At 47.5% G+C, this 25,483-nt stretch overlaps 1 long non-coding RNA gene across 4 annotated transcripts in view; it reads right to left on the bottom strand.

Moving 5' to 3' along the window:
• LOC102437909 overlaps nt 1–25,483 on the bottom strand; it is a 140,982-nt gene that overhangs the window by 31,293 nt on the left and 84,206 nt on the right. For 3 of the 4 annotated variants that reach the window (XR_002831040.1, XR_002831039.1, XR_002831037.1), the window contains exon 4: nt 17,863–17,983. This is a non-coding gene — a long non-coding RNA (uncharacterized LOC102437909). Of the gene's footprint in view, nt 1–17,862; nt 17,984–20,149; nt 20,210–25,483 lie in introns of all 4 variants that reach the window. The other variant, XR_002831038.1, reaches the window with a different exon arrangement.

Genomic DNA, 25,483 nt, shown 5'->3' with positions numbered 1-25,483 from the left:
ACACCAGCAGAGACATCTTGGGGGAATTTATAATTTCCCTTCCCTCAACCCTCTACCCAAATCAAGCCTGCCTAGAGTCCAAGTCCAAAGTCATGAGCTATTCAGAATGCTTCATAATGAACTGGTTTGAAAGATAACAGGCTCCTGTCCCCAGAGGTATTTGAACAGGCATGCTCCAAAGGGGATTCTCACAGGCAGTAGGGAATAAAGCCAGACAAGTAAAGATCCTACTCCCTGTTCAACTACTAACAACCCCCGAGCATCTGTTTTCTCATCTGTAGAATGCGAATCACAGTAATAACTTCTTTGTAGGTTTCTTGGGAAAAATAAACAGGGTAATGATGGTACTTGGCTCAATGCCTGGCACTAGCCCATGCTCGGTAAAAGCTGGCAACAATCATGGTTAGTACAGTGATCTACCAGTGGTACAGCTTTGTGCTTCCAGTGGCAAACCAGACATTAATTTCTGAGTTTAACTTCTAACTTGGAACATTACACAAGTGAAAGTCCTACAGGCAAAGAAATAACCATTAATAACCATTACTGGATATTACCCTTCAAAGATCATCTGGCTGTGAGAGCCAAACTTCTCATTATGCAGAAGGAGAAATAAATTCAGAGTGAGGAAGAGACAGGATCAGATCCGCACATGAAGAAAGAGACAGATCCTGATATCTACCTCATGTTCTTAACTCTGTAACATTCTTTTTATGTTTCACTTTCTGTGAATTAGCAAAATTCAGGAACTTCCTAGCCCTTGCCTTCATTCACTGGATATCTATCACTTAGAGATTCATAGTATTTTGTATACAATAATTCACTCAGTCCTTATAGCAGCCCCACGAGGCTGATCTTGTTGTTTATCTCCATTTCATGGATAAGGGAAGCGAGGCAGAGAAAGGTCAAGTCGCTGATTCAAGCCTCACAGCAGTAAGTAGCAGAGCCTGGATGTGCCTGGGCAGGTGGGCTTCTAAGCCTGTATTCTCCACCAGAACACCACCCTGACCTCCCAAATGAAAACAGGTCTAGTGCCTGCCTCAGAAGAGCACTCCCTGGAGGAGAGACACACCCACACAGGTGAGCAGTCACCTGCTCAAGGTACCAGGAGAACAAAAGAGGGAGGGTTTAGTTGTATAAGGGGAAGGAGAGAGAATCAGGAAAGCTGCCTGGAGGAGGTGACTTTTATCCAGTTTCCAGAGTTGACTTGTTTTCCTCCAAGATGATGAGAACTGGGGAAGGAAAGGAGTTCCCAGCAGGTGGAGGTACCTGTGCTGAGGCAGGCAGGGGTGAAGTGACTGGGGCTTAAGGGACACCATGAAGGAGGGAGACCGGGACACCAGGTACTAGCTCAGTGTGTGACCTGGGCAAGTTACTTAACCTCCAGGAACCTCAACTTCCTCATCTGCAGAATGGGTATAATAACGCCTGCCTGATGGAGCTGCTTGAATCTTAAATGAGATCATGTGTATACACTTCCTGACCCAGTGTTATTTCACCTTCCTTATTAACCTCTCATAAAACTATTTCCCTCAGTAAAAAATTTTAATTGAGCCTATTTTTTACACTTATGCTCGACAGCAGCATTAGTAATAATCTTGTGTCATTATTAGTCACTCAAAATAACAATATAATTGATAATGTTAATTGCCATTGACTGAAGGCACTAAATGCTTAGTATGTATAATCTACATTTACCTAATCTACATTATGCCCATTTTATAGATGAGGATAATGAGGCTCAGTGAGATTAGGAAATTTACACAAAGGTCACCCGCTGGGAAGTGGCAGAACTAGTATTCAGTCCCAGGTCCGTCTGTCCAGACAAGTGTCCGACAGACAGAGAATGCCCTGTGTTTGGAGTTCATGTTGGTCTTGGCAATGTCCTTCAGTCTCTTTCTCAGAAAGAAAACAAACATTTAAAGAGGTCTGCTAACACGTTGGAACAGGAATGTCCCAGTAAGGGAGGGAGCGGCATGCCGGAGCAGGAAGAGAGGCCCATATTTGGAAGCGGGGGCTGGGGCACCCCCTCAGCCTTTCGCCCAGCCTACACCCCCTAGAGAGAGCCCGACTTGAACTGGACTTGAGGCGCCCCGAGCCGCGGCGTCCAGGCCGGCCCGTGGGTGCCTTCTTGGGCTTCAGATGGCCTGGGAGCAGGGGTGCCCGCCCACTGCGGAGACTGCGGGACTGCCAGGGAGGCCCTGCGCCTAACCCGCCCATTCCCACGTGGGTGGCTCCCAGGCAGCAGGGAGTTAATCTGCTATCTGTTGGGAAGGCTTCCAGAACCTCCTCCCCGCCCTTGTTTGCTCAGTGCGCCCCGCCCCCCCTCCCCCCCCTTCAGAAACTGAAACCGGCGGGACTCCAGGCCCCGCCAGCCAGCCCTCGTGGGATCCTGCCCGGTTTACCTTCTATGGGGAGGCCCTGGAGGGCTGGGCGGAGCGAGCGGAGTCTGGGCAGAGCCTGCCACTTGGCTGGCCGGCTCCTCTCCTCCCCCTCCTCCTTCCTCCTTCCTCCTTCCAGGGAGTCGCCCCCTCCTCCCCCCCCTCTTGCTCTCGCTGCCAGGGACCAGCTCCAGATTGGGGTTGGGGGGAGGGCAGGTGGGTAGACTAGCCGGGTGGCTTGAGTCCAGCCCCTGCCCCTCACCACCTTTGAGACACTGGGTAAACCACCAAACCTCTGAGTTTTCGGTATTGTTTAGTTTTTCACTGTAAAACGGGGATACATAATGCCTAGCCTTTGGACTCCATAACGTGTAAAGGAGTGCTCAGTATATGCTCACTGTATTGGTGTCCTCATCATTACGTTGCTGCTGCTGTGGTTCAGTGGGTTGGGCAGCCTGCCTTGGGAGGTGGTAAGCACCCACCACTCCAAGTGTCCAAGCACAAGCTGAACAAGGGAAAGACAAGAAAGATGAAGGGACTCATCCTTGCCACCCCCAGATGAAAGACCCAGGCACTTCAGCATCACCAAGGAAGCTCAAGCACCACCTCAGACCCACTGGAGCAAAACCCCTGAAAGCCAGTTCTTCGGAAAGTTCAGCTTCGTTTTGTAAACTACCACTAATCCCTACAGTTTCTACCTTCAAAAGACCCTCCTACTTCACTGATTGCACAGTGTGAAATGTTTTATTGACCAAACTAGATTTAACTCATAATTAATGTAATCACCCTATACCACTGATGGCGAACCTTTTGAGCTCGGCGTGTCAGCATTTTGAAAAACCCTAACTTAACTCTGGTGCCGTGTCACATATAGAAATTTTTTGATATTTGCAACCATAGTAAAACAAAGACTTATATTTTTGATATTTATTTTATATATTTAAATGCCATTTAACAAAGAAAAATCAACCAAAAAAATGAGTTCGCATGTCACCTCTGACACGCGTGTCATAGGTTCGCCATCACTGGTCTATACATAAACTATTATCCAAAGACTCAGGAGTTCAATTCAATAAATAGTAATTCATTCAACCGATATTTATTTGAGTAACTACTATGTGCCAGGCACTGTGCTGGGTACTGGGGGTGGGACTGTGCTGGGTACTGGGGACTGAGAAGGTGGATAAGCTTTGTCCTCATGGGCTCTCCAGTCCAGCAAGGGAACACAGAACAAGACAAGGATTCAAACACTGACATTGAAGCCAAGAGAATCCCACTGAGCCTAAGACACGCAACAGTCCTACCGGAGCAGGTACAGCTCCAGTCAAAAGCAAGCAGTTCATGAACCTTCTTCCACATTGGCCTCATTATAGAGAGAGGTGGACATCACTCCTCAACACACACAGACCTACACACACCACAATGTTATTACTTAATGGCTCCCAAGAGGTCCAGGGTCCTTATCTCAAGAACATCTAAGATCTAAGGCCTTGTGAAAAAAGGAAGAACCTTTGAGCCTAATTCCTGCTATGTGGCCAGTCCCATCACCTGCCACCCCCTTGAAGAACCACTGGCAAGCACCCCCAAACTCTCCGAGCACAGTGGCTAACAGTGTGGGCTCTGAAGCCAGGATGCCTGGGGTTGAATTCCAGCTCCGTTCCTTATTAGCTGTGGGATCTCGAGCAAGTTACTATGTGATCGCAGGCCCACAGGCAAGACCTCCATGTGCCTATGTTTCCTCTTCAGTAAAGTGGACTGAATATTAGTACCCACTTCCCAGCCTTGTAAAAGATGGTACCTAAAGCAGGAGGCAGGCACTCAATATCACTGTGACTGTTATTATACCACTAGAGGCCCGGTGCACGAAATTCATGCAAGAGTAGGTCTTCCTTCCCCGGGCTGCTGGCACAGGCACCCAGGACCTAGGCTTCCTTCGAAGCCCCGGCTTAGTCAGGAAGGTCATCCCAGAAGGGCGTCTGGTCTAATTAGCATATTACACTTTTATTATTATAGTTTTTGCCTTTGATGCTCTCTGTGCCTGGGGTTCCCCTTTCCCTTTCTCCACCTGGGGACCATAGGGTTATGAATGCAATGTCCCCTCCTCTCCAGAGCCTTCCTTACTTTTATTTCTCCAAGCAATTTGATGCTTTTGCTTTATATCCCTCTAGCTGTTTTTCTACACCTCTTACAGCATCTCACATACTGCAATCACATTTCCCACTGTTTAAGATGTTTTTCTTGCTCACTGAATTATGAGTTCTTGGAGAGCAGAGGCCATACTTTATACATATTTTCGTCTCTAGGGAGAAGACAGTCCCCAGGACAGAAAAAGCACTTGCCACTCTTTCTTGAATTAATGAATGGATGGGTGACCCATAGATGGGTGAAATGATTAACCAAGGATCACGGAGTTCAAATCCGGAGTCTATGCTTAGTTTAAGTTGGGAAAATTACTTTTTTTTTTTAATCTTCTGGCTTCTCACCTGGAAAACAGGTCTGATAATAATGGTCCCTATGTTTTGGGTTTGGAAGGGTGAGGTCCATAGATGAGGTCCATATGGGACAGTGTTCAAGTGTAGGAGCTCTAGAATAAGACTATTTGGTTCATGTCCTGGCTCCACCACACATGTACTGTATGATTCATTGACAAGTTCTTAAACTTGCCGTGCCTAGAGAAGATCTATCTTAAACCAAAAAAGAATGAATGGGCTATTCAGAGAATTAAGAAATATTCTTTGTAAAGGCCTGGGCAGCTGGTATAGGTATTTTGTAAATAAAATTGGTTCCCTCCCCCCACCTTCTCCAAACCTGTAGGCCCTGGACTCTGAGTACCCGAAACAGCTGTTCAAATGGCACATTTTGCTCCTAGTGACTAATGTCCCGTAAGCCGAGGTTGGAAAGCTGACTCCAGAACTAAGCTTACATTGGAGTGCTGAATTGGATGCAGGGAATGTGGCTGACTGGTTTATTTAATTAATAAGAAAACTTGTGAAAAGGGGCAGTTTAAAATCAACAAACATGTCAAGGAAATTGAAAAGCAGGAGCTAACCCACAATTTCATACGTGGGTTTCCTCTGTTATTGGAATAGTCCCCGATATAAAGGCATGAATAATGGGATATCCAAACCAATTTAATGCTTTACAAACCATAAGAGCAGTGATCAGAATTGCTTTTGGAGCAAATTAACCAATAATCAGTGCACACCATTCTAATAATTCTTGAATTTTCTATGCTTATCACAATACATTCTAATAAATTCATTATTCAAAAATCTCCAAGGGTCGCATGTCTATTACTAAGCCAAAGGGTATGGAAGAGAAATAAGGTATTTTCATTTGGACCTAGGACCCTATCACACTCCCACACAAATTGCCCCAAACCTCCTTTTATTTTTGTGGAATTTGGAAGAAGATGAAATGAGGGTGCCCTGGGCCCTGGGAGTAGAGTTGTCGGTGGCTCACCCCGCAAGCATTTGGCAGTTGAGTTCAGAGAGGAAATCGGAGAGGGCAAGGCTCAGTGGGACCTGGGGATGAGCTGCATAGTGGGGGAGGGAGAGAGGCAGAACCCTTATAGCAAAACCAGCTGCCTGCCAAGTAGGGTGTGTGTCTGAGTTTCTGAAGAAAAGAGAGAATTGCAGCTGTTAGTTTTAACCTCAGGCCTCAAAGAATCGAAAGAAAGTGTGTGTGGCAGCAGGCATGGGGGGGAGGGGGGAGGAGTATACTGTTCTCTATTCCCCAAAACAAATTCTACCTGTATCTTCCCCCTTAATCTTTCTTAATCAAATACCTCCTTATCCATACCTTGAGTCCCATCAGACACCTCTTTCAAGAAGTCTTTCCTGATCTCCAATTTGGGGAAGAAGCTCTCTCTTCTTCCCCATGTGCCCGTAGAATATTGTGTCCCCATTTTAAGACTTCTCATGGAGCTCTTCAATGATATGCCTGCCAATCTCCTCCATCCTTTTTTGCCTCTTATCTTCTACATTTTAAATAACTTCATGGAAGTATGCCTAGTCAACATACAATAAACAATTCAAATACAATTTGAAGTGCACAGTTTGATAGGCACAGACCTGTGAGACCATCACCACCACCAAGATGGTGAACATATCCACCTCCCTGGCATATGGGCTGCCCTGGGGAGGAGCAGGGCTCGCACAGTGCATGGAGCTTGGTACTGGGCACAGAGACCCATGGTAGAGGATCCGGAGGTGAGGGGCAGACCTCTGGATCTGGCCGCAGAAGATACACACAGGTCTCAGCCCAGACTGACTACTGCCAGCTGTGTAGCCAGGAGTGAGTCACTTCCAAGCTGAGCCTCAGTTTCTTCTTTTGTAAATTTGGGGGTGATGATAGACCTCTCTTCTCTCGGGAGAGATCTGTGAGACTCCACTGAGCCAGGAGGTAAAGTGCTCTGTAAACTGTGAAAGGTTAGTCCTGGGCAGGGGATTAGGCCTGGATCCAGCCCACAGCACACTGGGAATGCCCAGCCCGCAGGGCTATTTACAGCCACCCTGTCATCCAGGGAAGCTGAGCGGATTGGCGATCCCTCTCAGAAATGCCCAATGAGGGCTCTGCCATGTCCTGTGGCCTTTAATCCTGGCCCAGTCACCAAATGTCAAGGATTCTCTTCCCTCCTCCCTCCCCCTTCCTCGGTGTGGGCTGTGTTTATTTACAAGGTCTCCCTCCCTCCAGAAAGCCGCATGTGACCGCATGTGACCGGAGGATTCCTCCTCTGGCCTGGAGCCTGCTGATAAGGGCGAACCATCTGCTGGGGGCTCCACGGACAGTGGGGACAGGAACCCAGCAGACAGGGCCCAAGAGGAGAGCCTGCCAGGCCCCACAGAGGGACAAGGCAGGGAGGGAGAGGAGGAAACAGCGTCTTCAGTTTAAAACCGACTTGATCTAGAAAATCACACCAGATTTGAGGAAGCTTCCTATTTCACCCTATGAAATGTTTCTGTTTTGTTTACTTGTTTGTTTTTCTAATGTGCTGTTGCTTAGTAAAGAGAAGCGAAGCCAATAGCCAAGGCCCAGAGCCCAGCGATCACTCATTCTCCTGTGAGCTTGTGAAGCCGGCTTCCCTCTCTGGGCTTTCGTAATGAGATCTACCATTTCTTGAAGACCTACTATGCATCAGCCACTCCACTACATTTTCTCTGCGATTTTAAAAGTAACAAAGTTTTACTGAGAGGTCAGTTTTTATAGTTGGTGAAGGTGAAGCAATGTGTCCATGGTCACCTAGGATTTGAGCCAGAATTTTAACTCAGTGCTGACAACAGAACTTCTCAAGGAATGCACTTAATAATAAGTCGTTTCCCGGTCATGCTCTGCAAAGAGACGGCTCTGTGACCAATCAACACGGGGAATACTTGCTTCGTCCAGTGTCCTTGTCATCCAAAACTCACAGGGGACTTTGTGTCTAGAAGGTCCTGGGAAGTTTTGGAATAAAGGAACTTAACTTTTTTTAAACCAAGTATTCTCCACATTAAACTGATCTTCAGTCTTTTTTTCCTATAACACTTATTCATATTCCAAGGAACAAGTGCTCCTCAGAGGATGGCCTGGAATCACGGTTGAATCAGAACTGGAGGGCTGACAGAGTGTATCCACCTAGCTACAGACTTCCATTAACAAGGCTTTTGTAACATCCCCAGTGATGCGAGGCTGCTTATGGGTGGGACAGCCTGCTCCATCGTGGCACAGAAGCTGTGGTCAGAACAGCACTGCCCAACAAAAAGATACTGCAAGCCACGTGTGATTCTAAATTTTCTAGAAGCCACAGGAAAAAAGTATAAAGGAACAGGTGACACTAATTGTAATAATATATATTAAATAACCCAATGAATCTAAATATATCAGTTAACATGGAACCAATAGAAACTGATTGAGACAGTTTACATTTTTTTAAATTAAATCTTTGAAATCCAGGCTAGCCACATTGCAAGTGCTCACTTGACTAGTGCCCACCCGACTAGAGAGCACAGGGTCTGAAGACTCTTCTTCAGGCCAAGCTGAGCTTTTCCAGCCTGAGCCTCTTCCCCGTGGTCCTTGGATTCAAGGGCACAGTAGATGGATGCGTAACTCAGACACCACGCCCAAGGATGAGTTCTGTTTGGCTATGTCCTTGCATATGTCCATCAAGCGGCCCCTCAGGGAGCTCAGCCCTCTGGCCAGGATCTGCTGAGGTCTGTTCCCCCTTGCAAAGGGCTTTCCCAACTTGAAAGGGCTTTATCAATGAAAGACCTCATTCTCCTGACCCTCAGTGAGGCAAACTTAGAGGGACGGAGTGTTCATGGTCTCTTCATACTGCTATTTTGTACTGACCCACAGGTAGCTGCTAAAACATGTCCAGCCTGGGGCAACTCCTTTCTCCTCCCTGGGCCTCAGTTTCCCCATCTGTCAAAAAACAGATTTGAGTTTTCTATGATTCAACCTCTTTCTGCTTCTTCTTATCCACCCCACTCTCACCTACCTATGAAATTTTTTTTTAAACCAGGACTTAAATTCAAATTCAGGAAATAGAATATCCTCCCATATAAATCATCATAATAAGTGTTTCTGGAGTGTTTACCATGTGTCAGGCATTGTGATAAGAGCTTTATATAGCATCTCATTTAATCCTCTCCACACCCCAGTGAAGTAAACACTACTATTACTCCCTCTCATAATTGTGGGAACTGAGGTACTGAGGTTGAGTCAGAAGTCACTCACCTCATAAAGGGGAATAGCTGGAGACTCCTGTCCAGGGCCTTCTCTGTCCATGACCCTAGGCTGTGAATTAAGCTCCAGGACTGGCCCCTGAGCTGGGCCCAGGCCTCTGATTACTAATGAGGGACAGGGGCTCAGGAAAACAAAACCCACAGAGTATCCTCCTTCTGTTTTGCGTGCGCGCACACCACACACACACACACACACACAAATATTGTTATACTTTCCTTGCCAAGGAAATCCTACTCTTCACAAGACTTTCTTCCCAACCCCTTGACCTTTCAGGAAAGGGGCTGAGGGCCCTGGAAAGGCTTTGGAGGAGACCGGAGGAGCTCAGTGTCCCCAGTCTAGGACGGGTATTTTTAGAGCTGGCCGCACTGTTTACAAGGAAGCCGGTCCCCTGCGCCTGCCCTCTCCCTACAGGGAAACACTGGCCACCAGCTCCTCCCACTGCCCAGACTCCCGCCAGCCCTTCCTTCCTCCCTCCTGGCTGCTCCTTTGCTGTCATCTCTATCAATCAGCACATGGTGCACTGTCATTCTCGCCCTGAGAGCCTCCTGGGAGGCCAGCTGTGCCCTGGCACTGGAGAAGAGCAGGATGTTGCCATGAGTGGAGAAGATGGCCCTGGCAGCGGGCGATGGGCTGGGAGTCCTGTAATAGGCATCTCTCTGGAGCAGTTATGGAAGCTCACTCTCTGTGCCTTCTGAGCAAAGGCCTGGGAGCCTCGGAGAGCATGGGAGTGGCGGATGAAGAGGCACAGGGCAGGTGGGAGGCTCAGCTCTGCCTGCCGCTCTCACCATGTGCCACACTCTGTACTGTGACAAGTTGCTCATCTTCCTGAGCCTCCCTTTCTGCAGCTGGAGAGCGAGGAGGCTTTGAACAGTGCCAGCTCTGCATTCAATGCCTGTCTGAGCCTCCTCGATCATTAGGTGAGAATACTTGGGCCTCACTCATGGGGGGTGACAGCGGGTATTAAATAGGATAGTAAGGGAAAGCCCTGGCACACAGTGGGCATGCAAGTCATAGGACCATTGGTAATCATTTCCATAGGCACAAAGGAAGTTCTCCACCGGGAATGCTCTCCTTATTCTTATAGCTCAGGACTCTTTCACCTTTAAGTCTACACAAAACCTCTCCTCCAGCTATGAACTCTTTAAAATTAAGTATTTATTCCTTCTCTCCAGCCCTGCAGGTCAGTCCCGCTGTGGTCAGGAGCCTGGTAGGTAGCAGACCCCAGAGGCCCCTTCTCTGAGTCACAGCTCTGTGGCTTCCCGGGCAGGCTGCACACCTGGACCCCACCCCACTAGCTCTTGAGAAACATCATCCAGACCCAGAGCAACTGGACCTGACCCGGGTAATCTAGTCTTCTCAGGGTCTGGCCCCAAGCTAGCAGGCTGGGTAGGAAACTGGACCCAGGCAGCCCAGCCCCCACCCAAGCTTTCCCAGATGTGGAAAGCCTGTAAGGGCTCCAAGCTCCTCAGAGGAAGTGCCTTCCCACTCTGTCCCGTGGGCAGGCTGGACTTCTCCAGAGACTGAAAGAGGTTCAGGGATTGAGATCAGAGGCACTAAATCCCCACCAATGCATCCTCCCCCTGCCTCTGTCCCCCGCCTCCTGTTTCCCACTTCCTCTCCCCAGCCCTTTTCCTTCCCCTCCTCCACTTCCTCCGCCTCCTCTTCCTCATATCCACCCTCCTCCTCCTCCTCCTCCTCCTGCTCTCCCCCACAGCTGTGCTTTTGACCCAACTGAGAGCCTACTATATTCCTAAGGGGGAAGTCCCAGCAGAGGGGAGAGAGACTGACTTCCTGTGGTCTGTGTCTCTGCTTCTTAGTCCACAAAGGCGTCCTGGTGGCCTCTGATGTGCCAGGCACTGGCCAACAACTCAACTACTCAGAGGCATGGCCAGGGCCAATTAGCCTGGTGGGTGGGGGCCAGGGCAGCACTCCTGGTTGGTTGAAGAAGCTTTGACCACCTTCTCTACTGTCTCAAGGTCCTGCATTCACACTCTTTTTAGTGCCATGTAATGTGTTACCTGAACCTTAATTAGAAGGGGACACTTCAGGAGAAGGTAGTATGGAACGAGGTGCTCCTTTTCTCCCCATCCCCTGCTCACTAAACAACAGAAACTGCATGTTTAATGGAGCACAGCCTGAACGGGTAGCAGTGCCACCCAGTGAAGGCTAAAGGCAAAGAGGCTGATCGCAGCAAGGACATGGAGGCTGGGCTGAGAAAGGAGAGAACAGCAGCAGGGACACCTCATGGGAAACCACTCTTCTGGTCCCAGGGCACCGCCTTTATCCCTGATCCCTCCTTCTAACTCACCCCTGACCTGAGGAACCTGAAGGGTTCCCAGGGATGTGCTCGATCCCAAGCCTCCTCCTCACCCGCCTTCTGTCTCTTAGTAGATGGGTGGATTTAGGCAAGTCCTTTAGCCTATGTGGCTTTATTTTCTTCAACTGTGACTCAGAGAAAGTGTGTTCGTGTGTGTGTGTGTGTGTGTGTGTGTGTGTGTGTGTGTGTGTACATTCGCAAATGCGCACAAACCAAGAGTTGTTATGACGCTTAAATGGAAGGAAGCCCTTTAGAAAGCACAGGCAGTTCCCTATCTCTCCTCACCCTCAGCTGCTATTCCCATTCCAGGAGGGGAAATCCTCACCCGGAAAACCGTGTTCACACTGGCGCAGGTCCCAGGGCGTGCGCCCTGCGGAGCCTGGGTCTCTCCCTTTCCATTTCCCTTGTTGACTTCCAGTGACTGTTGTTGGCTCACAGACGGACAAGCAGTTCTCTAGAGAACTTGCCCAGCTGCCAGGCTAATGTCTCACCTTGGTTCCCTGGGGGACAGTCTGCTCAGGTAGACTATTTAATGAAGGAAGAATTATGATTAGAAAATGGCAGAGGAAAAACTTGAGCTCAGTTCTCCTAAGTCAAAACCCTGTGCCTTCTCCAGATAGGCCTGTAAAACCATTCAAGAAGAGAATAAGTCCAGAAGACAGAGCATCATCACCAACATTAACAATGAACTCCATCATCATCTTCTTCATCATTTTTATGGCAGCCAAATTTCAATGAGTGCTCACTCTATGCCAGGCACCTTTCTATTTCTAAGAACCCTATACTTGTTAACTCATCTATATATACAAAACCTTAATATGCAAATAGACCAAACGGCAAAACAACCGAACAACCGGTCGCTATGATGTGCACTGACCACCAGGGGGTGTCGGCCATGGTGGGATGGTGGAGCAGGTGAGTGGGGGCGCTGACCAAGGTTGGGCACCAGTCGCTGTCATCAGGGTGAGCCTCTGGTGGTTACTGAAAATTTTTTGCTCCCGCATGCTGCAGTCCTGCCTGGTGCTCGCACCTGCTGCCAGCACCCGGCACCGGCCCTGACCACTCGGTGCCATCAGCGGGTGCAAGCAGTGGCTGCCAGCCTAATCGCCCCTCATGGCTTCTCCGCCTCCCCCTGCTCCTGAGGGGTGATCGGGGCCGGCAGCCACCTCTTGTACCCACTGCCAGCTACAGCCCTGCTCGCACCCGCTGCAGATGTAGGAGCCACCGCTCACACCCACTGCCAGCACCCAGTGCCAGTCCCAGTCATTCGGCACCATCAGTGGGTGTGAGTGGGGCTGGCGCCATCAGTGTGTGGGAGCGGCAGTGGCGGGATCGGGGCTGCTGGCAGAGAGGGGACTGGGGGCCATGGTGGGAGGGGCTGAGCAGGGGAACAGAGGATGGGCTGAGACCCGCCCCTGTGCCCACCACAGCCCACAATTCCTTTCAAGGTGCATGAATTCGTGCACTGGACCCCTAGTTCTTCATAACTACCTAATGATCTAGGCTCAATTATTGTTCCCAATTTATAGATGAGCAAATTGAGACACTTTGAAATAACTTTCTTAGGGCATACTGGTAAGTGAAAGGTCCAAGATTCAAACCCATGTAGTTTGGCCTTACATGATTAATCATTTCATCTGCCTCAACAGACCATGCCCACCTCCTCCAACTCTAGGAGCCTTCTAGAGATTCCACAACTGAGCACTCTATAGTTCCAGACTCTATACTAGGTACTGTGGGGAAAGCTACAAAGAAGAAATGAATAAAGTTCCTGCCTTTACGAAGTGACTGACCTGGAAAGAAAGATGTAAGTCTAGAGGCATCCATGACCCTATGATAGGGAGGAAACAGATGAGAGAGAATGAAGCCAGTACATCACCTGACTCAGAAAAGGGAGGTGGAAGAGAAAGACCCCTGTTCCAGCCAACTGGGCCCTTCCTGGGGCTCGGTAATTTGGTTTTACCTTCAATTCTGTGATTGTCCCTCTATTCTTCTAACTTAAACCTCACTTTTTTGCTTAAGCAAATTTAATTCAGGATTTTGATCCTTGTGACAGCTTTAAATAATAAAGGCAAGAAGTTCCTGAGTTCCAATTTGGAAAGGAGGGGACAGGCAAGGAAGATGGGCCAGAGGCAGAACTGAAAGAATATGGTCACCAATTTGATGAGTCATGTAAGTGAAGGGGTGTCTAAGGGGAAGTCCCAAGCTATAGGCTTGAGAGATTGGAGAGAGATGGTGGTATCTTTAGCAGAAGTAGACAATTCAGAAGATAAACTGTATGGAGGGTAAGGTGGGGGTGGAGGAAAAGAAAATGCAATCCTTCAGTTATTCTCTCATTCACTGAACAATTGTTTTTCCAAGCCCTATCTCAACACTGGAGAATCAATAGTGCATAAGGTGAGCTCCGATTTGGATAGTATCTGTGGGCCATCATTGTCTTAATTACTGAGCCAACAGTAAGCACCAACTATGGCCCATGCACTGTCTTTAGAACTGAGCACAAATCCAGGCAGTGATGTCCAGCAGGCAGCTGGAAAGAGGTGTGACCTGGCATTTCTGTTGGAAGATACTTTTGGAAGTGGTGGGAGAAAGCTCTCAGAGAAGAGAAGTCTAGTTCTGCAGGCCTTGTCTATCGAGCCTGGGCTTCATCCGTGAGCTGAGAACACAATGTTTCTTTGGCCTGTGTGGCTGAGCGCAGGCACTGAAAGAGCTTGGGTGTAGGAGTCCAATCTGGTGCCAGCCCGGATTTACACACCAGCCCATGAATGACCCGAATGAGTTGGGCTTGCCTGTCAGAGTCTTGGTTCCCTCAGCTACAAAATGAGGGTATGAATGCTCATCTGAGAGCTGAGAGTAAGAAAGAATGTACAAGGCCATTCACTCAACCACAAACAGGGAGTGAACACCTACATGTACCAAGTTCTGGATAAAGGACTTAAACAGAAGCCAGTGTGAGGGGGTTCATCTGGCATCTGTGAAAGCTTTGGGGCTGCCACGGCTGGGTTTTGATTCACCTCAAACGGCTGATTCCTATGTGCCCACCAGGAATCAATACCAATCTGCCCCTGCCCCAGCCTATTAAAAAAAAGTGATCTTTTGTATCGATGAGAGAAGAAAGAGAAAAATGCAGGTTTTGCTGTCCTCGGCAGAGTTTTCCTGAGCGGCAGAAAAAGGGCCCACGTGAACCATGCTGTTCTTGGCAGCCACTACTCCACTCCTCACAGCCAGAGGCTTAAAGCGTTATTTGTGGTTTAAGTTACAAGCAAGGGCGAAACCCCAGAAAAGGGGGGAGGAGGGGCGAAAACATTTTAAAAGTTGAGAAAATTGCCCTGTGTTCTCAAGTGCAGGCAATTTGTCCAAACACCTGAGCTCTGTAGAATCCTAGTGGTCTGCCTGTGGTTTTACATTCTGGGGCTCTGGGCCCAGTGCTGGGGGTGGGGGACGTTTTTCATACATTAAGAAAATCACAAAATCACTTTTTATGAGATATTAATGAATAGCTTTACTGCTTCAATGGCGATATTGTTGGAGGTTTTGAAAAAAATCCAAGTCCGCGGTTGGGGGTGGTGTTGTTTTGAAGATTGCTGCATAAAGCATTTCACAGTCATTATAGGGGAGTCTGGGCGTTGCTCCCCAGATCCCACAGCAGAGGACACTGAACATTTTAGGCATAGAAGAGCCTTTTAAGGCCTTCAAGTTAAGTCCAACCCTCTCCTTACATTGATGATAAAAACAAGGCCCAGAGAAGGTAAGAAATATGCCAAACATAGCACAGCATGTTTGTGGTAGAAGCGAGTCTAGACCCCAGGCTCCTGGACTCCCAGCAGCCTTTGAGGCAGCCCAGAGGTGACATTCCACCTCAGAAACCACGGCTGGCCTCCCCTTCGTGTTGACATTTCTGCGGCAGTGACTTTGAAAGCTGCCTTTTATGGTTCTGGCTTTGGAAGGGCAAACACTGCTATCAGTAGAATAACACAGGTGGCTTCTAGAGTTGGGCCCAGGTGGAGTGGGGCAGGAAGTGAGGCCCCGCGCACAGGCAGACATGACCCAATCACCTGTCTGGGTTCAGAAGGGTACACAGGCTTTCCTCGGGGAATGGGACAAGAGGCCAGTGTGCTGGTGAAGGGCTTGGCTTTGCGGCAGACAAGATGGACTCAAGTCCCCACGGCCTTACTTGCCAACTGTGCAACTTCCACAAGCTCCCTGACCGGGCTATGAAGCAGAGATCACCATCGCAGTCCCATCAGCCATGTGTTATAATGACTAGTGTATTGGATAGCACAGGTACACGATTATCAAAGAAAGTTCTGTTGGCTGATGCTGGTAGGGGCACTGGGCTGTTGACAGGGGTGCCTGGTGCTGGATCTCACCCTCCTGAGCCACCTGAAAACAGGGCTGGCCCAGGTGAGGTCTTCAGCTCTCAGGGCTCAGGCTCATGTGGAGATACCCAGGGCTCCAGGCTCCTCTCTATTCCTTGGTCCTCTCTAATGCTGCAAGGATTTGGCTTCAGCTTGGGAACCTGGCCGAGTGCCTCTCCCATGCTTCCTGGAGCAAAATCCCAGGGAGGAAGGAGGTGTGCAGCCAGAGGCAAGTGGCTGGGAATACCTGAGGCAAATGCTGAATGTAGAGTGAGAAAGCCTTGCATTCGAATCCTGGCTCACCCACTTGGTGTTAGTGGCCCTGGGTAAGTCAATGAAACTCTGCGACTCAGTTTCCACATCGGTGCTCTCTCTGCCTGCCACATCATGAACTAGTGAGAGAATGAGTCAGTGGAGGTAAAAACACTTAGTAAATGAAGTACACACTTAGTAATACTTAGTAAAGAATGGGAAACTCCTAAAAGTAGGGGCTTGCCTTTCTCTTGTTCAGCCTCTTTCTTCACCAAAAGGGTATTTAGATAGAGGGATGCAGGCAGCTGCCTTTGAATCTCTGTAAATCCATGTTGTGCTACTTGGAAACATTCTCCAGAAGTCAGGAGATTACGAGAAGCTGGTCTCCCAGAGACACCCTGGAGGAAGAGGGGCTGGGGAAGGAGAGAAAGGGGACACATTCTTTGAACACCGATAATGTACTAGTTACTGTGATAGTCACTTTCATACATGAAAAGAGATGGTGATGATGATGGCAAACTTTATCAACAGGGACAGTTCTCAGTGCTTTACACATATTAACCCCATTTTGTAGATGAGGAAACTGAGACAAGAGAAGTTACAATAAGTCAGCAGGGTCACCCTAAGCTGAGGTCTGCATCCCAGCTGTGTGCCTCCTGGGGCCCTGCGTGTGACCATCACATAACCCTGCTCCCATAGTCTGCATCTTGTTGGGGTCTCCACACCTGCCCCTTTCAGACAAGGAAACTGAGGCTCAGGGAAATTAGGCTCACACAGAGGAGGGAGAAGAGGTTCCTCCAGTTTTTTGTTTTTTCTTCAAAAGTATTTCCTTCTTTGGCTATCTTTTTAAATGATAGAAGACATTATTCAATTTGAGTCTAAATCTAGCTTCCTATTACTTTCTTGCTTGAAACTTACTTTTTCCTTTGGGTCAGAAAGAAGAAATCTACTGCCTCATCCATAGGGAAACCTCTGGGATACCCAATTCCCAGTCTCCCACTTCTCCCTTCTGTTCCTCAGGAAAAAGCAATGCAGGTCCATCAGCCTAGACAAGGAGGACAACATCACCCCCTTCTGTGTTCTGGTTCTGAGCTTTAGGACAAGTTCTGGTTTGACTATGACAATCTGAAAATTTGGAACTAGAATTTAACCCCACATTCCAGCTCTAGTCTGACTTCAGAGGAAGTGCAATGTCATCTTACGTTTTGACACTATGCTCCTAGTGATACATCCCAAGTTCACATTATCTCTTTTGGCAGCCACCTCCACATTGCTGACTCATGACTCCCTCATGTCCTAATTTCCTGTTCATTATCCTTTCCTCTACTTGGCCTGATTTCTTAAGACCTCTCTGGTTACATTACGCTGAGATGCTTGAAGAATCCCTTTAGCAAGTAACTTGGAGAAGCCCTCAGATTTGGGGCTAGTTAATCCACACCCTCAAATGAAGGCCTTCAAAATCTCAAAGATAGTTGGATCCAGAGGGGACTGGAAAAGGCTCTCTGACCCCAGGGGAGCCAGCAGACAGAGGACTATTTCATCAAGAGTCAGATTCGTAAGTGACTGGAAGATACTCCTTCTAGAGGAGCAAATGCTGCTGCCATCTTGTCACTTTCAGAAGAGCTTGGGAGCCACAGTCCATTCATACTTCAGAGTAGTGATTGGTCATCGAGGCTGAAACCCAACAAGCTTGGACTCAAAGCCACTTACCAACTCTATGACTTCAGGCCAAGGACAACATCTCTAAGCCTCAATTTCTCTCTGTAAAACTGAGGCCATAATGGTACCCCATCGTGATGTTGACAGAGTGAAAAAAAATGAGTAAATGACTTACCCCAGGGCCTTGGTCCATGGTGGGAGCTCAGCTTTTGTGATGACTTCTTCAAGCCTGTGTTCTCTCATTCCAGCATTTATTCAGCAATTATTCACCAAGAGTGGGCAGGGGCAGCTGGGTGCTACAGAGGGAAAATGCAGATGCTAACAAAAGCCTGAGAGCAAGCTCAGCTCTGGAAGCTAAAGATGCTTCCAGGGAACTAGCTAAATGCTCTACAGAAAACTCTCTGGTTCTGGATTTGGACTGCTGGCCACAACACCCACTTCACACCCCCCTACACACACACACACACATACACACACACACACACCTTCTCCTGGGCCATTTCTGAGTTTGAAGCTTCTCAGATTACTCTCAATGTGACCTTCCACAAATCCCATAACTCATAGCCTCTGGCACATTTCTTATAAAACAGATAGTAATACCCACAGAGCTGAGTTTTTGTAGTAGATCAAACAGTGACATATGTAAAGTGGCCAGCCAAGCCCGAATTTGGCCAATGCTCCATAACTTTTAGCTGCATTTCCCCACCACTCCCTCTGCCTGCCAGTCCTCTACTATCACATGCCAAGCTTGGGCTAGATGCTGGTGGCCAAGAGGTTAATGAGAAGTCCATAGAGAATGTAAAGTTTTTGGGGGATAAACATTTCAATCTCCAACCCAAATAGAGAAGTGTTAAGGACTCTGATGGACTTATGTCCAAGGCAATGTGGGAACACCAGGAAGGTCAAATCACTTTGCCTGGCCTGCCCTCAGTTTCCGCATCTGTCAAAGGGGTGCAATTTGTTTCTATCTCACATGAGATGACTCAGTGAGTTAGTAAATGTGAAACTATATTGGAAAGTTGAGTTCTGTTCTCTATTTATTTATCTGGTTCCTCATTATACTTGAACCCACTGAGGGAGGGCCTATCCCCAGCACATTAATACAGAGTAGGTCCACAGTGGATGAGTGAACTGTTATAAGAATTTATGATCTAATTTTATCCCTGCAGACCCCAAGAGGTTTCCCTATTTTATAGATGGAGAGAAATCAGAGCACAGAGTTCAAAGAGTTGCCTGGCAACCAGTGACTAAGCCAGGCACCTTCAGACCTGCTCTGATGACCTTTCCACTAGATTCTACCACACAGGCCACTCTGGCTGGGGTGGGGAGCCACTGCTCGGGCGGACACGATTAACCTTTCTCCGTAGGTCACTGAGCCAACCCACCAGCCTCTCACACTGAGTCATGGACTGAGGTGGACCTGAGACCTGAGGAGAAAGCAGAGCTGCCCTGTTGAATAGGTGTGCCAGGGATTCCCTCAGGCCAGCACATCGCCTGGGAAATCCCTCATGCAGGGTGAAGATGGGGCAAGTACAGAGACGTCATGCTAGGTCCACTCCCCTCTTTCACAAGAGCGTCTGAAGGACAACACCTAACTGTCCCCAGTGGGCCATCACTCAGAGGCATCCCTTCCTCCCCACTCCCAGGGCTAACACCCTAACATCCATCCTACCATCTTTTGTCTTGACTGGGCTCCCAGCTCCACTCTATTAACCTAAGAACTTGAGTGACCAGATATAGTCACACATTATGACTATAGCATGCTTATGTTCAAAAAATCTTTAACAACTCCCTAGTACATAGGGAATAAAGTCAGCGTGGCCTTCAAGGCCCTCCTGATTACACCTCATGCTTCTCATATACTCTTAGGTTCTCTATAGAGGAGATTAATACACACTGAGGGAAAACAACTAACTGCTCGTCAAAGACCCAATTTCTAAACTAAAGGCTTTCTCTGAGGGAAGGTCCAGTTGTGTGATTTTGAAAAAATGAGTAACCCTCCCTAAGTCATATGACCTTGGGCAAGTCATTTTACCACTGAAGCCCATTCTCTATCAGTTAAATGGAGATAAGAATACAATCATATCCACCTCACAGGATTGCTGGGTGGCTTAACAGACATTGTGAAAAACATAAGAAAATAATTTTGACAATATGCTTTATTTACCCATTATATCCAAAATATTATCAATTCAACACCTACTCAATTGACATGGCTAATGAGACATTCTATTCTTCATACTAAGACTTTGAAATCCAGTGTGTGTTTCATATTCATAACACATCTCAATTCAAGCCAGGCACGTTTCAAGTATTGAATAACCACAGGCGGCTGGTGGCTACTGAGGTAGACAGTGCGGGTCAGGACTCATGTAAGTGCCCTTGCTGGGTGCTCCCCTGGCACCTGTACTTACAAGGGAAGAAATAACCCTTCCCATGGCAAGCGTTTCTACTTGACTTACCTGCAAGCAATTCCCGTAAGGAGAGGGAATGAGTGGTATCCCCAGGGCCTGACATAGTACCTAGCACAGAGCAGACACTTAATAAATACTTGTTAAACAAATATTATTCAGTTCTCTACCCCCAATACCCAGCCCAGTGCTTGACCCTCAGTAGGCATTTAATAAAGACTTATTAAATTAATGAAGTAACGACCCGGTATTTTAATGGTAAGTGAGTTTGCGATTTGCCAGCAGGTGAAAACCAGGCAGTTTATTGCAGGGGAGACAATGGTACCTTTCTAGCCCTGAAGGTAACACCTGCCATTAAGTCAAGTTTCCTTCGCCACCTCCTTCCCCCAAAACAAAACTGGAGCCAGATGGGAAGCCGTGGGCCTGCACATTCGGGAGAGATCCCCCAATTCCTGGCCTGCAGTGATAGGCAAGCATATCAAGTTCCCATAAAGAAATAAAGTTAACTCCCAAAGAAGGCCTAATTGCTCTCTCTCACTTTATTCATTTTCTTTCAAGATCAATTCAGCAATGCACAAGGTGAGAGGCTCCAAAAACCTGCCAGGCATTGTGTAACAGAAATCTAGTAAGAAAACTTTACATTAGGTCAGTAATAATCACAACGATGGGGCATTTCAGCCTCGGCATCTCTGCTCACAAACTTGATGACCTGAAGCAACCTGTGTCCCTCCCATGAGCATGAACTTGCCCGTGTGCAGGCTGGGAGTGACGGCACAGACGTCTGGCCAGGCCTTTGCGAGGACTCTGTAAGAGCAGAGTTCCCCCGCACACACCCATGCTCAGTGACTGCTCACTTGCATTGTTCCCTCACTGAACCTGCAGGCTCTCCCCAGTTTGCAAAATGAGCCTTCGTATTATTTTTGTCTTGAGGTCAGCCATAGGCTGGATGATTTTCTTAGAGCTGTGGAGAGCTTTCTTTCCCCTCCTTGTGGACAACTCACACAAACACTATTTGGAAAGATCTGGGCGAGTCGTCTCTCTGGAGTCTGGTGGCAGGCCAGGAGGCCGGTCACAAAGGCTGCATTCAGCTGCAAACAGCAGCCTGATGGGCAGGGGCCATGTCCCAAACATTCTTGACTAGGCATGGGGGTGGGGAGGGAGGTGTTACCGGCCTCCAAATATTTGTTGCTCTATCGCCATAGCAACTGCAGTGGCCATAGTGAAACCTTGAAACTGCACATCGAAACTTGGGAGGTGCTGCAAAGTCAGGCCTGATTGGGAGAAGGCTTTCCCCTGGACTTCCCCTCTGCTCTCTCTCTGAGGAGCTTTCCAGCTCCTTTCAAAAGGCACTAAAGACAAGCTATTATGCTGGCTGCACACAGTCTGATGCCTGCTGTAACGAAAGATGTTTGTGCAGAGACTGTACCAAATTGCCCAGGACAGCTTTTAAGAGACTTACATCAGATGGAGTGGCCTGGGACAGTGACACTGCCTACTTGTGTGACCTTGGGCAAGTCACTTACAGTCACGGAGCCCTTTCCGGGGTGGGGGGGGGGGTCAAGCCCAATTCCCAGTTCAGTCAACTCTTACTGACATCTACCCTGGGCTACTGCAAAGCTAAAAACACATGGCTATTGTTCTCGGGGAGCTCATAGAACCTACCAGGCAGAGCTGTGTTAAATAGCAGGTTGCATCACACCAGGTGCCCACTGCCCATCCCCCAGTGGGGACCAGATATACTATAAAAGTTGATTTCCCTTCCTTCTTCATACTGGGCTACTCCAAAGATAGCCCTGAAAGATTAACAAGAGCCCAGCTACTTTCATAACATTCTTCTCACATCCAAGGTAAACTTACCAGTCTGAGCATAACTGGGAATGAACTGAACTTTTATCGATTTTATACATTTTATCTTCATTACAACACGCTTTCACAACCCATATCTCTCTTTTTTAAATATTTTTATTGATTTTTTTACAGAGAGGAAGGGAGAGGAATAGAGAGTCAGAAACATTGATGAGAGAGAAACATCGATCAGCTGCCTCCTGCACACCCCCCACTGGGGATGTGCTCACAACCAAGGTACATGCCCTTGACTGGAATCGAACCTGGGACCCTTTAGTCCCCAGGCTAACGCTCTATCCACTGAGCCAAACCGGTCAGGGCACAACCCATATCTCATTGGACTTTCATAACTATCTGTTGGATTTGGAAGGGCAAGAATTGTTTTTCACTCTAGAGTGAAGGTACTAAGGCACAAAGGCAAAGTGATTTGCCAGGCCACAAAGGGAATTAGGGGCAGAGAAGGAATTCAAACACATATTTCCCAAATTATTATTTTAATAAATATTTCTTGAGCAGCTACCAGGTGCCAACATTGTTCTAGAATCTAGACACTGAGGTTAAAGCAGTGAACAAAATAAATTTCTGTTAAAGAGCTTAAGTTCTAGAGGAGAGAAGATGACTATTAATAATCACATAAATACATATTTTATCAGGTAGAAATAAGCAATATGGAGAAAAAATAAGCAGAGTAAAGAAAGCAGTGGTACAGGCTACTATTTTCTATAGGGCCTTCTGGTGAGTTCTTTCCAAGGAGACCAAAAGAACTGAGGAGCTGGCTCTGTGGATACCATCGTGAGAGAGTCTCTCGGCAGGAAGAAGAGTGAGGCTCGAGGCCCCAAGGTAGGAACATGTTGGCATGTTTGTGGAACAGCCAGAAGACCAGTGCAGCTAGGCAGAGAGGGGTGGGGAGACTGGCAGGAGATGAGGCCAAAGAAGGTGTGAGGGCCTCTTAGGAGGTGGAATGACCTTTGGGTTTCAACCTGACTGAGAATGAAGCCATTGGAGGGCTTTGGACAAAGGAGTGACATGAGTGACCTGGCATGCTAAAAATTCCCTTTGGTACCCACATAGGCCACAGTCTGAAAAATGGCAAGGATGGACAGGGACAGCAGCGATTGCAATGGTCCAGGCAGGAAACAAATGGTTGCTCAGAGAGAGTGGTAACAGGGAGCTGGTGATGAGGGGTGGATTTTGGATCCATTTCTCAGAAAGAGGTAACAGGATGGCTGATGGTTGAAGAAGAGTCAATGATGAAAAAAAAAGAGTCAATGATAACTCCTTGGCCTCTGGACTGAGTAACTAGAAGCATAAAGTTGCCATGTCCAGAGATGGGAAACCCTGGGGGAGGAGCACACTGGGGGATAATAATGAAGAGTTTTGTTTTAAATATGGTCCATTTGAGGTACACATTGGAGCTCCAAAAGGAGGAGCCAGAGAAGGTGAAGAGAGGCAAGCTAGACATATACATTTACCATTCTTTGGAGCACATTATTTAAAGCCACTGGCATGGATTACCACCCCCGAGGGAATGAGTGGGGATAGAGGAGAGGGCCAACCTTTGAACATTCTAATAGAGCTAATAAAGAGGACCAGCCATCAGCTCTGCAGGAGGGGCCTGTCAGGGTGCACACCTGCCCTGGCAGGTTAGTGAAGGAAGAGCTTCAAGAAAGGAGGGGTCAGACTAGTGATAGATTAAGGCGAGGACTGAGAGTTGACCTTATGATTTGGCCAAGAGGGGTCATTCGCCACCTTCACAATCTCGATTACAGTGAAGTGGTAAGGGCAAAAGCCTGAATAAGTGGGTTCAAGAGAGAATGGCGGAGAGAAAGTGGAGACTGCAAGTAGGTTCAAGTCTTTGGAGAGTTTGTCTGGAAAGAGGAACAGAGAAATGAGGGGAAATGGGGGATCAATGGATGGTTCCTTCCTCCCTTCCTTCCTTCCTTCCTTCCTTCCTTCCTTCCTTCCTTCCTTCCTTCCTTCCTTCCTTCTCTCCCTCCTTCCTTCCTTTCTTTCTTTCTTTTTGGAGTTTCTTTTAAAATATGATTGACTTCACAGCATGATTGTGCACTGATGGGATGGGCTACTGGAGAGGGATGGATTGATGGGCAGGAGAGAGAGGACGATTTCAATCCCTGATGTGTCTTCCACTATAAAATGACCCCCAATTAATAAAATTATACATTTGGGGATCATTTTAAAATGCTTTTCAAATGTAAACATTTCTTTCAATTACATAGAGTAAGTTTACCAGGAGGTAGTAAAAATATTGCCCAATGATTCTTGGAGAGCCTGCCTTGGTAGCACAATGCATTAGCCACTCCTCCTGCTGCTTTCCCTAACGTGTGTACACATCTCTAACTGCAGGTTATTTACCAGGCAGGCTCCTATGGTAGAAGTGAACTCCCCACGGGCAAGGACTGTGCTCTGTTCCTTTCTGCAGCCCCATGGCTAACAAATGACTGGCATGTGTGTATTCACCAATCACTTAGGAAAGTAACGAGAAGAAGGAGTAAAAAGAAAGAAGGTGAGAACTGCATATTCCTGCTCTAATAAAACTCTCACCTTTCAAATGAGGCATGAACTTGATATTATTTTATAAATATACCTTCCTGACAGCATGGTGAGTAAACAAGTGCTTTTTTTCTTTTTAATCTGTGAAAGGCAAAGGAAAGGATTTATTGAGTAACCGACAGGAGTAGGAAAAAAGCTTTATTTTGCACTACTATTGAGTTAAATAGTCATGTAATGGGATGGGATTCCTCATTCAGTAGTGAGCTTCCCATCAGTGGAGGTACATAAACAGAGAGTAGATAATGCCTGTGGGAAATCCCGGCATCCAATGGTCATCAGGCTTTGTCACCTATGGTCCAATTCAACCCTGGGAGTCAATGAGTCCAAGTTATATTATTCTACAATTCATCATCAAAATATAAGCACATAGAATTGCTATATCAGGAAGCACAATAGCATAGTACTTAAACACATAAATTGTGAAGTCAGACTGCCAGGCACAAAATCTGGCTCTGCTACTACCATACAATGTGCCTCATAGTTTGGAAATTCATGGATGAGCTTCCTTGTCTACAAAAATGAGAATAATAAAAGGATATGCCTCACTCAAAATCCATCTAATGTGCTTAGAACATCATCTAACACATAGTAAGTGCTCAATAAATTGTTAGCTATTATTTATTCAGTTTATCCATCTCTTATAGACTGCACACACAGTGTCCTAGGACCTGTGGGTGTCTGTTAAGGCCCACATTAAATCAAAGCCAATTCCAGTTAGAAGAACTGGGCTCAGCAGATAGAAGCCCTTGGGGACTAAGGTGATTTGATGGGGGTCCCAGTGAACCCAGCCAAGCTGGTCCCCCTCCTGCTTCATGAGTGTACCCATCTGCCCTCATTGGGCAACGTGCAGAAATGTTTATGGGGACCTCATTTGTTTTCCTTTCGGTTACTGCTGCCTTCCAAAGGCCAGAAACCACTGAAATTAAACCAAGCCAGGGGCCAGGGGAGCAGAAGGGGCCTGGGCCAGAG

The sequence above is a fragment of the Myotis lucifugus genome, unplaced genomic scaffold (assembly GCF_000147115.1).
Source record: "Myotis lucifugus unplaced genomic scaffold, Myoluc2.0 scaffold_168, whole genome shotgun sequence".
Lineage (NCBI taxonomy): Eukaryota > Metazoa > Chordata > Mammalia > Chiroptera > Vespertilionidae > Myotis > Myotis lucifugus.
The sequence above is the reverse complement of the archived record's forward strand: the minus strand, read 5'-3'. Positions and strand labels throughout refer to the sequence as shown.